Source organism: Budorcas taxicolor, chromosome 6, assembly GCF_023091745.1.
Source record: "Budorcas taxicolor isolate Tak-1 chromosome 6, Takin1.1, whole genome shotgun sequence".
NCBI lineage: Eukaryota > Metazoa > Chordata > Mammalia > Artiodactyla > Bovidae > Budorcas > Budorcas taxicolor.
In genome coordinates this window covers 23,080,614-23,096,589 of record NC_068915.1, presented here as the reverse complement: position 1 = coordinate 23,096,589, position 15,976 = coordinate 23,080,614, and the positions used below count along the sequence as shown (strand labels likewise).

Below are 15,976 nucleotides of genomic sequence, written 5' to 3'. Positions count from 1 at the left end.
CAGATCAGGTGGTCTGGTATTCCCATCTGTTTCAGAATTTTCCACTATCTGTTGGGATCCACACAGTCAAAGGCTTTGGCATAGTCAATAAAGCAGAAATAGATGTTTTTCTGGAACTCTTTTGCTTTTTTGATGATCCAACATATGTTGGGAATTTGATCTCTGGTTCCTCTGCCTTTTCTAAATCCAGCTTGAACATCTGGAATTTCACAGTTCACTACTGTTGAAGCCTGGCTTGGTGGATTTTGAGCATTACTTTGTTAGCATGTGAGATGAGTGCAATTGTGCAATATTTTGAACATTATTTGGCATTGCCTTTCTTTGGGGTTGAAATGAAAACTGACCTTTTCCATTCCTGTGGCCACTGCTGAGTTTTCCAAATTTGTTGGCATATTGAGTGCAGCACTTTCACAGCATCATCTTTTAGGATTTGAAACAGCTCAAGTGGAATTCAATCACCTCCAGTAGCTTTGTTCATAGTGATGCTTCCTAAGGCCCACTTGACTTCACATTCCAGGATGTCTGGCCCTAGGTGAGTGATCACACTATTGTGGTTATCTGGGTCTTGAAGTTTTTTTTTGTTTAGTTCTTCTATGTATCCTTGCCACCTCTTCTTAATATCTTCTGCTTCTGTTAGGTCCATACCATTTTTGTCCATTACTGAGCCCATCTTTGCATGAAATGTTCCCTTGGTATCTCTGATTTTCTTGAAGAGATCTCTCGTCTTTCCCATTCTATTGTTTTCCTCTGTTTCTTTGCATTGATCACTGAGGAAGCCTTTCTTATCTCTCCTTGCTATTCTTTGGAACTCTGCATTCAAATGGATATATCTTTCCTTTTCTCCTTTGCCTTTAGCTTCTCTTCTTTTCTCAGCTATTTGTAAGGCCTCCAAGTAATGTTACCTTAAAATTGTTACCTGTAAATCACTGAGAGAGACATTAAAATAAAGCTGGAAGTTATTCTACCAGCGGCCACTAACCACTTCCATAGTCTCTTTTTGTTCCATTATGTAAATGGCGAGGTACTGGTTGCACCAACTTCTAACACCTGTTGACCTGTTGAATACATAACCTCAGTGGACTTCTCCTGGGATGCCCTGGATCATCCTCCAAAGAGAGGTGTGTCCTTAAATGAATAATCTTCACCCATCACTTCAAGTGGCTTTTCTCATGACAGTGACATTGTGCTTGTATCGTTCTTCCAACAAGTACATGGCATTTGAATGCAGCGCATGATGAGCCTGAACTTCCAGTCTCCCACAAATCACTTGGATATACTGCTCATAAATTCATATGCAAAAAACTCCTTACTGGGCAGTTTTTTATATCTAATGATTTCTTATTTTGAAGGGAGAGAAATATCTTTTTAAGTCTACTGTTATCCTCCCACTGTGCCTTTAGCTCTCTTAAGAAATAGTTGCAGAACTCCATGTGAGAGCATTGTATAGCTTGGATCAAACAGTTATTGAAGAATTAAAGTAGAGAAGATTATTCCTATCTGGACTCCTCCACACATCTCATAGAACTCTGGAAAGAATAAAGAGAGGGGATACTTTGAGCTCTTTGGGAGAAAGTTCCCATGAAGCATTTTTAGCAAATTATTCAATTATCATACTTCAATTAAATCATGTTAGAATTAAGGGGATGATGTGAAGAAGGCCACAGGAGATGGAAGAAGGTAACAAGTGGCAAGTGTAATGAAGGGATCTCAGAATGCCTGATGTATTATCCTCTGGTTGTCCACAGAGAGCAATATAAGGAAAGGCTGCTGATGTTTTGGAAGGCTGTATGAAATCTATTATTATTCTACCATAAGTATAGAAGAGTAATCCCTTGTTTACTCAGAAGAAAAGGGGCAGAGGGAATGATGAAAGGAAACAAGAACCTAAGTTATAAAATATTTTATTGGGTTAACATCTGTCCATATCCTGTTACTTAATTTGCTTCCTCAAGATCAATGATAACTTGATTTATTTTTTAATTCTTGGGGATTAGGATACTGAAAATTTTAATTGAATTTTTGTGTGAACTTTTCTGTCTAGATATTTCAATCCAATTATTGATGATATTTTTGATTAGTCAACTTAAAGCAGTTCCTTTCTCAGTTCCTTTAACTGTGGACATCAGTAATTCAGCAGAATGGAAGAGAATATTGTTCTGTTTTCAAGGATAGAGGAACATTACATCTTACAAAATGTAAAGGAAAAAAGCAAAGCTTTCCTGGTGACTGCAATCTGAAATCAGAATCTAGAGAAAAAAACAAGAATAACTGGGAAGGGGGACTTCCCTGGCAGTCCAGTGGTTGAGACTTCACCTTTCAATGTAGGGGGTGCAAGTTTCATCCCTGGCAGGGAAGCTAGGATCCCACATGCCTCTCCACCAAGAAACAAAAACATAAAATAGGCACAATATCATAACAAATTAAACAAAGATTTTTTTAAAAAAGAACAGTTGGAAAGAAATTTTTAAAAATCAAATACCTAATGGACTTACTCTGTCCAACCATTCTTCTCTAAACTTTTTCAGATATTTATGACCATCCAGACCATAGGACATACTTAGCAACCAAAACTGCTTATGCCTAAATTAATGAATACTCTTCAAATATCCTGGGATTTCATGGTGTAATAGGAAAAGTAATACATACTTCACCAATGATAAACTATTTGGTAGAGAACAACAACAAAAAAAAAGGCCCTTGTGTGAAGTGTTTGTCAGAGTCAAGATTTTTTGAAGAGACTGGACAGGTTCTCTAAAGGTTAAGGAAATTATTCAATTATTTCAGTATATATTATTTTTTTACTGAAAGGAAAGGAATTATGAGAGCCAACTATTTTTCCATTGCAAGTACAGACGTTTCAGATGCCCTATGTTGAAGACTGCCAAGGGATTGCCAGGAAGTTTCGTTGTTGCTAAGTCAAGGAATTTTCCTGAGGAAAAGGAAAAAAATTAATTGGCACCATTTCCATGGAAACTAAACAGATTTCTTCAACTCAGTTTTCACATTTTCAAAAAAAAAATAAGAAAAATGCTGAGGACTTTGGATCACAGATTAGCAGTTTCCATCAAAATTCAGTCTTAAAGTCAGTTTTTCCAAATTACTTTTAAAATTAGAAAAATTTTAAATCAATACCAGAGCGTTGTCCCCAGAATATGCTGCCACCACCCACTTCCCAAAATTGAATGCCACAGAGTGGTCAAAGGTTTGCTCCTCAACGTGGCTAACCAGAGAACTGAATTTTGGCAGTGGGTTTGGAATCAATCAGAGTTTTGATGTGTGAGTCTTATTAACTAAGCTCATGGAGGACTGACTTATAATTCTCAACTCCAATCTATTAAATCTATAATATGGGAAGCTTCCTTCCAATTGACAAGAATGCTTGCATTCATTAGACACTTGCCAAATAGTGAAGTTTCTATAAAACATAATTAGTGATTAGAAGACTAGCAGGTGATCATGATCAAGTCAGAGGGTGCTGGAGGAATACAAGAGCTTCAGGGACATGGAAATATCTGGTTTATTTTTCCTGCCTCACAAAATAATATAAGAGTCTGGGGTAAAGATTGTTCATGTCTCCCAGACCTGTTACAACTTTTTTCCCAATTGTATCTTTTTTCATGGGCTATACCAAGGGGCCTTTTTCTATCTTCACCAGAATCATCCCATTTTATTAGCATAGTCAGACCTCAAAGATGATGCATGGCAATTGATGAGGTTTAGCATTCTTAGCATCCTTAACTGCCCCTCTGGGCATGGCCACAGATATGTCCAGTCACACTGTGAAATAATAATAACCTCATCAAGCGTGTGTTGTTGCTGTCATGCTTGGAAGGCAAACCATATTTTTGAGGGATGGGGGTAGTAGGTAGGAGGGAGGAGGATCATATCCACCCTAACCAGCTGCCTATCCAAGTAACTCTCAGTCATAGGTGAGCATACGAATTTTTTGTAGGGCTTCTAGAATTTGATTGCCTATGTCCTACCTTAGACATGGACAACAAGTGGAAACCATGAGAACAGCCATGTGCTATAATAATAATCACTTCGAACCAACACAAAAAAACACAAAATCTAACCAAAAGGAACTGTTTCTCAGTCTATACTGTGGTCAAACCTGGCCTCTAAATGTATTATATTTAAGAAATAATGTGCACAATGTAATTTCAACTTTTTGTCATGATTAAACCTTTCAATTTTTGTCATGTTTAAACCATGTTTTAATCTGTCTCATGTAAAAATTCAAATCTCCAACCACTCCCTATTGTATTACTATATCATTGGCACAGATGACTTTTTTTTTAATTTAATTTTCATTTTTTAACTTTACAATACTGTACTGATTTTGCCATACATCAACATGAATTCGCCACGGGTGTACATAAGTTCCCAATCCTGAACCCCCCTCCCACCTCCCTCCCCATACCATCCCTCTGGGTTATCCCAGTGCACCAGCCCCAAGCATCCTGTATCCTGCATCGAACCTAGACTGGCGATTAATTTCTTATATGATAGTATACATGTTTCAGTGCCATTCTCCCAAATCATCCCACCCTCTCCCTCTCCCACAGAGTCAAAAAGTCTGTTCTGTACATCTGCATCTCTTTTGCTGTCTCACATACAGGGTTATCATTACCATCTTTCTAAATTCCGTATATATGTGTTAGTATACTGTATTGGTGTTTTTCTTTCTGGCTTACTTCACTCTGTATAATTGACTCTAGTTTTATCCACCTCATTAGAACTGATTCAAATGTATTCTTTTTGATGGCTGTGTATATGTATCACAGCTTTCTTATCCATTCATCTGCTAATGGACATCTAGGTTGCTTCCATGCCCTGGCTATTATAAACAGTGCTGCGATGAACATTGGGGTACACGTGTCTCTTTCAATTCTAGTTTCCTTGCTGTGTATCCCCAGCAGTGGGATTGCTGGGTCATAAGACAGCTCTATTTCCAGTTTTTTAAGGAATCTCCACACTGTTCTCCATAGTGGTTGTACTAGTTTGCATTCCCACCAACAGTGTAAGAGGGTTCCCTTTTCTCCACACCGTCTCCAACATTTATTGCTTGTAGACTTTTGAATTGCAGCCATTCTGACTGGTGTGAAATGGTACCTCATTGTGATCTTGATTTGCATTTCTCTGATAATGTGTGATGTTGAGCATCTTTTCATGTGTTTGTTAGCCATCTGTATGTCTTCTTTGGAGAAATGTCTTTGGCCCATTTTTTGATTGGGTCATTTATTTTTCTGGATTTGAGCTGCATAAGTTGCTTGTATATTTTTGAGATTAGTTGTTTGTCAGTTGCTTCATTTGCTATTATTTTCTCCCACTCAGAAAGCTGTCTTTTCACCTTGCTCATAGTTTCCTTTGTTGTGCAAAAGCTTTTAATTTTAATTAGGTCCCATTTGTTTATTTTTGCTTTTGTTTCCAGTATTCTGGGAGGTGGGTCATAGAGGATCCTGCTGTGATTTATGTCAGAGAGTGTTTTGCCTATGTTCTCCTCTAGGAGTTTTATAGTTTCTGGTCTTACATTTAGATCTTTAATCCATTTTGAGTTTATTTTTGTGTATGGTGTTAGAAAGTGTTCTAGTTTCATTCTTTTACAAGTGGTTGACCAGTTTTCCCAGCACCATTTGTTAAAGAGACTGTCTTTTCTCCATTGTATATTCTTGCCTCCTTTGTCAAAGATAAGGTGTCCATAGGTGTGTGGATTTATCTCTGGGCTTTCTATTTTGTTCCATTGATCTATATTTCTGTCTTTGCACCAGTACCATACTGTCTTGATGACTGTGGCTTTGTAGTAGAGCCTGAAGTCAGGCAGGTTGATTCCAGTTCCATTCTTCTTTCTCAAGATTGCTTTGGCTATTTGAGGTTTTTTGTATTTACATACAAATTGTGAAATTATTTGTTCTAGCTCTGTGAAAAATACCGCTGGTAGCCTGATAGGGATTGCATTGACTCTGTAGATTGCTTTCGCTAGTATACTCATTTTCACTATATTGATTCTTCCAATCCATGAACATGGTATATTTCTCCATCTATTAGTGTCCTCTTTGATTTCTTTCACCAGCATTTTATAGTTTTCTATATATAGGTCTTTAGTTTCTTTAGGTAGATATATTCCTAAGTATTTTATTCTTTTCGTTGCAATGATGAATGGAATTGTTTCCTTAATTTCTTTTTCTACTTTCTCATTATTAATGTATAGGAATGCAAAGGATTTCTGTGTGTTGATTTTATATCCTGCAACTTTACTATATTCATTGATTAGCTCTAGTAATTTTCTGGTGGAGTCTTTAGGGTTTTCTATGTAGAGGATCATGTCATCTGCAAACAGTGAGAGTTTTACTTCTTCTTTTCCAATTTGGATTCCTTTTATTTCTTTTTCTGCTCTGATTGCTGTGGCCAAAACTTCCAGAATGATGTTGAATAGTAGTGATGAAAGTGGGCACCCTTGTCTTGTTCCTGACTTTAGGGGAAATACTTTCAATTTTTCACCATTGAGGATAATGTTTGCTGTGGGTTTGTCATATATAGCTTTTATTATGTTGAGGTATGCTCCTTCTATTCCTGCTTTCTGGAGAGTTTTTATCATAAATGAATGTTGAATTTTGTCAAAGGCTTTCTCTGCATCTATTGAGATAATCAGATGGCTTTTATTTTTCAATTTGTTAATGTGGTGAATTACATTGATTGATTTGCGGATATTGAAGAATCCTTGCATCCCTGGGATAAAGCCCACTTGGTCATGGTATATGATCTTTTTAATGTGTTGTTGGATTCTGATTGCTAGAATTTTGTTAAGGATTTTTGCATCTATGTTCATCAGTGATATTGGCCTGTAGTTTTCTTTATTTGTGGCATCTTTGTCAGGTTTTGGTATTAGGGTGATGGTGGCCTCATAGAATGAGTTTGGAAGTTTACCTTTCTCTGCAATTTTCTGGAAGAGTTTGAGTAGGATCGGCATTGGCTCTTCTCTAAATTTTTGGTAGAATTCAGCTGTGAAGCCGTCTGGACCTGGGCTTTTGTTTGCTGGAAGATTTCTGATTACAGTTTCAATTTCTGTGCTTGTGATGGGTCTGTTAAGATTTTCTATTTCTTCCTGGTTCAGTTTTGGAATATTGTACTTTTCTAAGAATTTGTCCATTTCTTCCACATTGTCTATTATATTGGCATATAACTGCTGATAGTAGTCTCTTATGATCTTTTGTATTTCTGTGTTGTCTGTTGTGCTCTCTCCATTTTCATTTCTAATTTTATTGATTTGATTTTCCTCCCTTTGTTTCTTGATGAGTCTGGCTAATGGTTTGTCATTTTTATTTATCCTTTCAAAGAACCAGCTTTTGGCTTTGTTGATTTTTGCTATGGTCACTTTTGTTTCTTTTGCATTTATTTCTGCCCTAATTTTTAAGATTTCTTTCCTCTACCAACCCTGGGGTTCTCCATTTCTTCCTTTTCAAGTTGCTTTAGGTGTAAAGTTAGGTTATTTATTTGACTTTTTTCTTGTTTCTTGAGGTATGCCACAGATGACTTTTGATATTATCATTTGTCATCATGCTTTCCATATTGTTTTCTTATACCTGAGATACATTTCTCTAAACTCATAATTCTGTCAGAACTGGGAAAATAAGATGTATCATGAGAATCATGCTATCAACAAAAACCTAAAAGGAAAAATATTGATAATGAAGACTATTCAGATGTGTTTAACAAGCAGGCACTAAATCTTCTCTGCTCAATAACTCTATCTGGCACCCGTAAGCTTTGGAGTTTGCAACTTGTAATATAATCTCTACCCACTGATTCTTCAATGCAGACTGAAAAATCATTATTGGCTGGTCTTTTCATGGAGTGTGCATGCTCTTGGGAAAGATATAGTCAGGGAATCCATCTTTATGAGCTTTCTAAGTTCCCAGTGCTATAGCAGTTCGATGAATGTTAAATAATAGAATTTTCTGTAAGTAGGAGACCTGGGGAAATGCAGATGGTATTACCCGTATGTGGGAAAAAGAGAATACTGGTCCCTGAGCTATTTTCATCAGGCTGCTTTTGTCAATACTTGATATATTAAAAAGAAAAGGGGAAATTATCAAAATATGGTTATGTGTACTCCGCAGAAGAATAATGGCTTCAATTCTCTTTTTCAGTATAACGTACATTTCTATTTGTTATGTTGTTTATGGAAGTTTTTTTTTTGGTTAAAGTCATACCTGGAAAAACTTGTGTAATAGCTGAGGTCTTATCTAAAATGGTGATGTGTCAACAGCCCACAGTGGCCTTCCAGAAATGCTTCTGAAGGAAAGGCGTCAAAATGATGCAATTCTTAATAACAATAAAAACAAAGACTTTAAAAAAACTAATAGTGAAAAAAAATGCTAATAATAAAAAAAAATGATACTAATCCAATTAATTTTAAGGTTGAACAAAGGAGATTGAAACAAATAAAATCAGTAGTTCACCTTCTGACCCCCAGTTATCACTCTATTTGTTGCTGTTGTTCAGTCACTACGTTATGTTTCTTTGTGAGTCTATGTGCAGCCCATGGACTGCAGCACGTCAGGTTCACCTGTCCTTCACGATCTGAAATTTGCTTAAACTCATGTCCACTGAGTCAGTGATACTATCTAACCATCTCATCCTCTGTCACCCCCTTTCCCTTTTGCCTTCAATCTTTCCCAGTATCACAAGTGCTAGTTTTTGAAAGTTCTCCCCACTCTAGCTCTGGTCTTTCCATACACATACAGAGAAAGTAGTTCTCTTAAGTAGAAAGCAGCCTGAGATCCTACAATAAAGAAAGCTGTGTGATGGAAAGATGGGATGGGCAAGAACTACTGTTTGTTCAGGAAGTCAGTTGCTTGTAGACCTATCAGAACATATTGCCAAAGAATCACGCTCCCCCCATAAGTAACAAAGTTACACTAGACAAAACCACTAAGGCCTGGAATTTTGAGTTGTGAATTGCACCTGCCAAAGTCCTGTGTAGTCCTGAAGCAGAAAACAAAATTTGATATGAACACAAGGAATGGAAACAAAGGATAAACAACCACCAAGTCTCTTGTTGAACAAGATTTGATAGATGTGTTCTCTTTTAAGAAGATTGAAGAAGAGGGTATATAAATAATATAATAACTTCAAAATCCATGTCAAAGGAAAGGAAGAATTTCATCATGAAGACTCAGATTAATTATACTTTGATAAATGATTTATTTAATGAGTGAGGTTGTATCTTCCCAAGAACCATCAAGCTATCAGAAGAAAAATAATGTGAAATATTCATGCATGCCCCTTACACCTCAACTAATGACTGGTAATTGTCTAAGTCTGAAACATTTTACAAATATTTTAACTTTTTAGAAGATAACTGAAAAGAAGTGTGAGTTATTTTGAATTTTCATTTATTAAATTAAGCTAAACTATTCAGCTTTCAGGATCAGTGCTAGATGGTTGTTGAGTCACTAAGACGTGTCCGACTCTTTACAATCCCATGAACTACAGCACACCAAGCTTTCCTGTCCTTCACTATTTCTCAGAATTTGCTCATGTCCATTGAGTCAGTGATGCCATCCACCCATCTCATCGTCTACCGCTGTCTTCTCCTCCTGTCCAGAATCAGGGTCTTTTCCAATGAGTTGGCTCTTCCCATCAGGCGGCCAAAGTATTTTAGCTTCATCATCAGTCCTTCCAGTGAATACTCGGGGTTGATTTCCTTTAGAATTGACTGGTTTGATCTCCTTGAAGTCCAAAGGACTCTCTAGAGTCTTCTCCAACACCACAATTAAGAAGCATCAATTCTTCAGCAGTCAGGTACTCAGCCTTCTTTGTGGTCCAGCTGTCACTGGGAAAACCATAGGTTTGACTGTACAGATGAAGAAACAATCCCAAAATAATGGCGAAATATCTTAACTTAGATTTTCTGTTTTAAAAATAAAAGTCAGTTTTAAAACTTAGAAAATGGTGTAACAAGAATTTGACATAATGAACTACATGATTTATTGGGAAAAGATCACAACCTAAGAAGTTTATATTTAGTTTGCTAGTTTGTTAGCTTGCCAATTAGATTGTTAGTTGTTTAGTTTGTTCATGTAAGAAGAAAATAAATATATTTTTTGGATATCCAAGATTTTTTTAAAAGATAGCATTTCTATGTCATCATCAAAATATTCCCCAAAATATCTTCTAAATAAAGGAATGACAGTAAAATTAAAAGCTCGAACAGAAGTTATAGAGTTAAAGAATTCGTGGTGAATAATGAATTCAATAAAACATGGAATTAAGTGTAAATAATTATTAACCTTTGTAACAACCCTGTAAGTAAAGGTATTAGACAAACTGAAGTTTACAGGGTGGGGTAAGACAGAGCTGAAATTTGTACCTCTGCTTGTTTGGTTCTAAATACCATTCTATATATTTTCTTTTATAACAGATGTTGGTTCAAATTTGGATAAAAGAAAAATCAAACTACATCTTGCTTTTAAAATATATACTGCATAAATATACTAAAGAAAACAAAAGTTGAAAATTTATGGTCAGTAATGATTGCTTACAGAAACAGAAACAAAGGAATTATTTTCAATCTTAATTTTAGAAAAAATATAATTCAAGGCAAAAGTATTAGACAAAGAATATGACTTCATTTATTTAAATGCTGAAATCCAAATAAAGGCTTGTCATCCAAATAAAAGCATTCTTTAATGAGGCAAATATTAAAACATTATAATATTTAAATAAAATGTGGTAGAATAAAACAACCTGACAAAACCCACAATAGTAGTGACATGTTAGAAATACTTTGAATCTTTGATAAAATAGTAAAAATGCAAAAAAAAAAAAAAAAATAGAATAGAAAAAATTAAGATAATGTCAGTTTGTGCTTAATAGAATATATGCTTTTCAGGCTCTTTAATTGACAATATGCTGTATGAGTTTTTTAAAATTCATTAAAAATGTGACCTATTCAACCCACTTTCTGATCTCAATATGTTAAGCAAAGGCAACATTATAGCCATAATCTTTAGTTAGTAACAATTAAAGGAAAGCAAAGGAAGTAAACACTAAGAAAAAAACTGTAATAAAACCAATGAAATAAATCTAGTAAAAGTTGAAAATTAATAGAACTTGAAGAATTCACCGATATGAAATGTTGACTAAATCTAAAAGTTTATTTTTAAAGGGGTAAATTAGCAAATCCTCTGGCAAATCTAGCCAAGAGAACACACCAATAAGAAAACCAGTCATGAGAAAATGTCAATATAAAGAATCAGAGGAAATGTTTATTTTCTTGTGTCTAAAAATATATGACTTTTCAACGAGAAAGGCTAATTAACAGAATTATGTCAGATGATAATGATGTGTCAGTACAGATTTATCAATGGCAACAAATATCCCACTCTGGTGGGTGATTTTGATAATGGCAGAGGCTATACATACGTGGGACTGGAGATGTGTGTCGATCTCTGATCCTTCTACTCAATTTGACTGTGACCCTAAAATTACCCTAAATAATAGAGTATATTACTACAACAAAGTCAACTCAATAAAAAAATTATGTCAAGTGATGAATAGAATTTTTTAAATACTACACAACAAATAGCTAAGGAATGTTTTATAAATTTTAACTCAAAAGATTACCAAGTTTTGCCACTGAGTTATTTCAAACTCAAGTAAAACAGAATTTTCATATTTTATGAATCATCCCATCATCACTGACTCAATGGACATGAGTTTGAGTAAACTCTGTGAGATAGTGAAGGACAGAGAGCCTGGCCTGCTGCAGTCCATGGGGTCATGAAGAGTTAGACACAACGTAGCAACTGAACGATAGCAACAATATTAGTTTGCAGACATCATAAAAGAAAAAAAAAAGTATTCACTATACACTGAAAACAAAAAGTTCCTGCTAAATAGGGCCAGGATACCATTTTCTCACATGTATAGATTAAACAGACTAAATCGTTCCTAAAATAATTTATAAATTTAAGGAAATACCAGTCATTTTGAAAGGACTTTTTTCCTATGCAGAGAGACACAACAGTTTGGAATAATGCATTTAAATTTATAAAGCTGATAAATAAATAAGAGCTGAAATGAGGTTACCATTTAGGGGAAAAAAGGAGATTTAGGCATCACCATTTCCCATGTGTGTTAAGGTCTACTACTTATGCAATGCAAAGCTATAGTATCTAGTGTTACCTTGGCATAAGAATCCCCTAACTGTGAAAGAATGGTTTAGATTATAAAATTACTAAAAGTTTTTGTGCTTTTTTTTCACTGACATATGTACAATATTGATATGGTTAACACTTTACCATATATGCAATTTTGCATCCTGCTTTTGTACTTGTCCTTGTATAATAAGCACACTCTTTGTTGCACGTGGTCTTTTAAAGTATTGATATTATTTTAATGACTACCTAATACTTATTAAGTAAATACTTCATATTTTAAATTCTTTGGCATTGACCAGTCAAGTTGTTTGCTTTCAATTTTTCAGGGAAAAATGTTCTTCTAGCCAGTCCCTTGGAAATAGAAAGAATTTTTATGAAAAGCTTAATTTGCTTTCTTACCCAATCTCTAGGTTCATATGTCCACCAGATGAATTGCTTGATGTTTATTTGACCAAAACTTGATCAGAAGGAAAATCTTATAAAGAAAAATTGATCTGAAAGGAACAAAACTTTAGAAACTGTAGTTTGTCTTGAAGCTTTTACAATGAGAGAACAGGAGTCTGTCTATATGTACAAATAGTCTGACAAATGCTTTTCAATGAAGATTATGTTACACTCATACTATTATGTTATCATTTCATACTAACTCCTAAAAATAAACTAATAATAAATATAAATTCGAGGAGGAAGGAAAAACCTTTACATCCCCCATAAAATAATGAACTAAATGCAATAAAACAATCTATCAAAAATTATAGGTTGCATGTTTTGGTGTGATTAGTTTGCCCATTGGAAGAAAGGTGGTAAAATGCCTAATCATTTTTCTCTGCAACTTTGTCATACCTAATTTATCATGACAATTGTTTTTAATATTTTTAATGTGAAAAAGAAAGAGGAAGAAGCGGATGTTGGTAAAATTAGTCTAGTTGTACAGCTCATTTTCAGGACTCAATCTGTCTAGAATTTTGTCTCTCCTAAATTGTGTTCTTTTGTTCTGTCTGCACCACCATGCAAAACTGAATCCTGCCTCCTCAAGAAAAAGTCATCTTGCTTATATTTTAGTAGCTAACATTTGAAATATGAAGAGAAAATTGAAATGAATGTTAATAAAAGAATTCAATATTTTTGAATTCAGTTAAACCTGCGCGTATAGCGAAACTGAAGCTGGGACCATTTTCTGGGAAGACATGGCTTGAGATAACTTCTATAAAAGCAGAAAATCCAGCTGCACGGGTTTTTGAGATAAAAATGGATTCACACTTAGGCAAAGGGATGACAGAAGTGAGGTGCTAGTTAAATGGCATAACTGTTAAATGACGAAGCTAAACCTCCGCACTCTGGCAGGAACGACACATAGAATTCTGCTGCAGAGGGTACTCACGAATTGAATTGGAGCGTGGAGGCCTATAAAAAGCAAGTGGTATAAGAAGCAAGAGCTCAATTCTTATGTGTGCTTTTGGCTGCTAGCTGACTTTTGCTTCTCCAGTTCCCTGAGATTGCACGCTCCACCATCCCTGAAGGAAAAACTTTACAGTATGGAATCTGTTGGCATCTTGTTAGTCCTGGGGAAATATGACTTCTGAAGACAAAAGATAAGCCAAGGAAACTCCCACGGGAATCAGAATGATTGGCCATGGAGCAGTTTTATGTGCTTGTGAATCTTTACAGAAAGGAACCCTCTCTGTGCCCCCTTCCTGAGAGTCACTGCTGGAGTCTCAAAACTGACAGAGACATGAGAGGCCATTCCAAGACTGCCTCACAGCTCAAGTTCCCATCAAATACTTAAAACTGCTACCAAGAACTTGAACCTCTCATTTCTAAACTAACCCATCCTATCAATGAATCTTTAATACTATAGAATTTGAAATGATGCCCCCCCACACACTGTTTCCCAAATATTCATCAATCTGGTCTGGGTACAATCTAAACGATCTACTTCTTACTTTATTTTTTGTTTATTTGCCACTCTCTTTTATGTAAGACCAAGGTACATTAGCAGGGGAGAGCTGTGTACACAGAGAGAGCCCCAAGTTACAGGTTCCAGTCCTTAATCAGCAGCAGGAAGTTATTCTCACCAGCCCTAATCAGTTTCAGCAGAATTACTGTTACTTCCTTAGAGTGATAATCTCAGAGAATATCTATTTTACTATCAATAGTTCATAATTTATTTTATTTATAGTGTAGTGATCTAATTCTTTCTTGAAAACGAGTCCCCAGTAATGAGCAGTTTCTCCAGGGATATACCTAACTTACTCACCTCCAACCTGCCTGCAGCTTGGTGGGACTATCTCTTCTCTCCTTCTAGACTCTGGGCATATTTGGATTTTATAGCACATAAGATGTGTGCTGCCTTGTCTTATGCAGTAAGTATGGACATAATAGAAATATGTAAATGAGAAAGTACAAAACTCAAATGAGTTCTGCAGCCAGGCAGGGAATACAGGGGTGATGTCATCCAAGGACTTAGAGGGAGTAACAGAGATCAGGAGAGTAGAGAGTCCCTACAAGCATGCGCTTCATTTATGGCTTGAAGCACTGTGTGGAATAAATAGAATGCTGACTTCACCTGTGGTCTGCAGTTTGCTCTCAGTGTGCCTCAGGCCAGTGTCCTCTGTGGTATTTGTAGCCACATGTGAAACATCAGCAGAGAAGGCAATGGCATCCCACTCCAGTACTCTTGCCTGGAAAATCCACGGACGGAGGAGCCTGGTAGGCTGCAGTCCATGGGGTCGCTAAGAGTCAGACACGACTGAGCGACTTCACTTTCACTTTTCACTTTCATGCATTGGAGAAGGAAATGGCAACCCACTCCAGTGTTCTTGCCTGGACAATCCCAGGGACAGGGTAAACCTAGTGGGCTGCCGTCTATGAGGTCGCACAGAGTCGGACATGACTGATGTGACTTAGCAGCAGCAGCAGCAGTGAAACATCAGACCACCTACTGTTCTCATTGTGCCAGACAACTAATACATTTGTTGTTGTTATTGTCGTTAGGTTCAGTCGCTTAGCCTTGTCTGACTATTTACAACCTGCTGGACAGCTCCCCTGTCCTCCACTATTTCCTGGAGTTTGCTCATGTCCATTGAGTCAGTGATGCCATCCAACCATCTCATCCTCTGTCGTCCCCTTCTCCTGCCCTCAATCTTTCCCAGCATCAGGAGCTTTTCCAATGATTCGGCTCTTCATAGTATTAGAACTTCAGCCTCAGCACCAATCCTTCCAATGAATATCAGGTTTGATTTCCTTTAACTAATAGATGGCATGCTTCAAAATAAACTCTTTTGAAAAGGAAGCAGTTCACCACTACAAAACAACCAGTAACTATTTATTTAAAATCTTTCAGGAATAAATTTTCAAATGATCCTAAACCTCTTGCGACATTAGGATGTTGGTTGAAATCTCTTTTCTCAAAACTAGAGAGATTATGTTTATTCCACAAATATTTATTAGTAATAATAATATGACCTTTTACTTAGCTTTCTATGCGGCAAGCCCAATGCTAAGTATTTTGTGCACATGTGTGCTGTGTGCTGTGCTGTGCTTAGTCACCCAGTTGTGTCCAGCTCTTTGTGACCCCATGGACTGTAGCCCACCAGGACCCTCTGCTCATGGAATTCTCCAGGCAAGAATACTGAAGTGGGTTGCCATTCCCTTCTCCAGGGGATCTTCCTGACCCTGAATCAAACCAGGGTCTCCTACACTGAGGACAGATTCTTTACCCGCTGAGCTACCAGGGAAGCATAATTTAAAGTAATTCCCCCAAAGGACCATGAAACTGGCACTGCCCACAACTAGTGCAGAGCAAAACT

The 15,976-nt window shown here is 36.4% G+C and overlaps 1 protein-coding gene across 1 annotated transcript in view; it reads left to right on the top strand.

Moving 5' to 3' along the window:
- The window catches only part of BANK1 (B cell scaffold protein with ankyrin repeats 1), a 320,309-nt gene that overhangs the window by 290,917 nt on the left and 13,416 nt on the right, over positions 1–15,976 (top strand). The window lies entirely within an intron of this gene.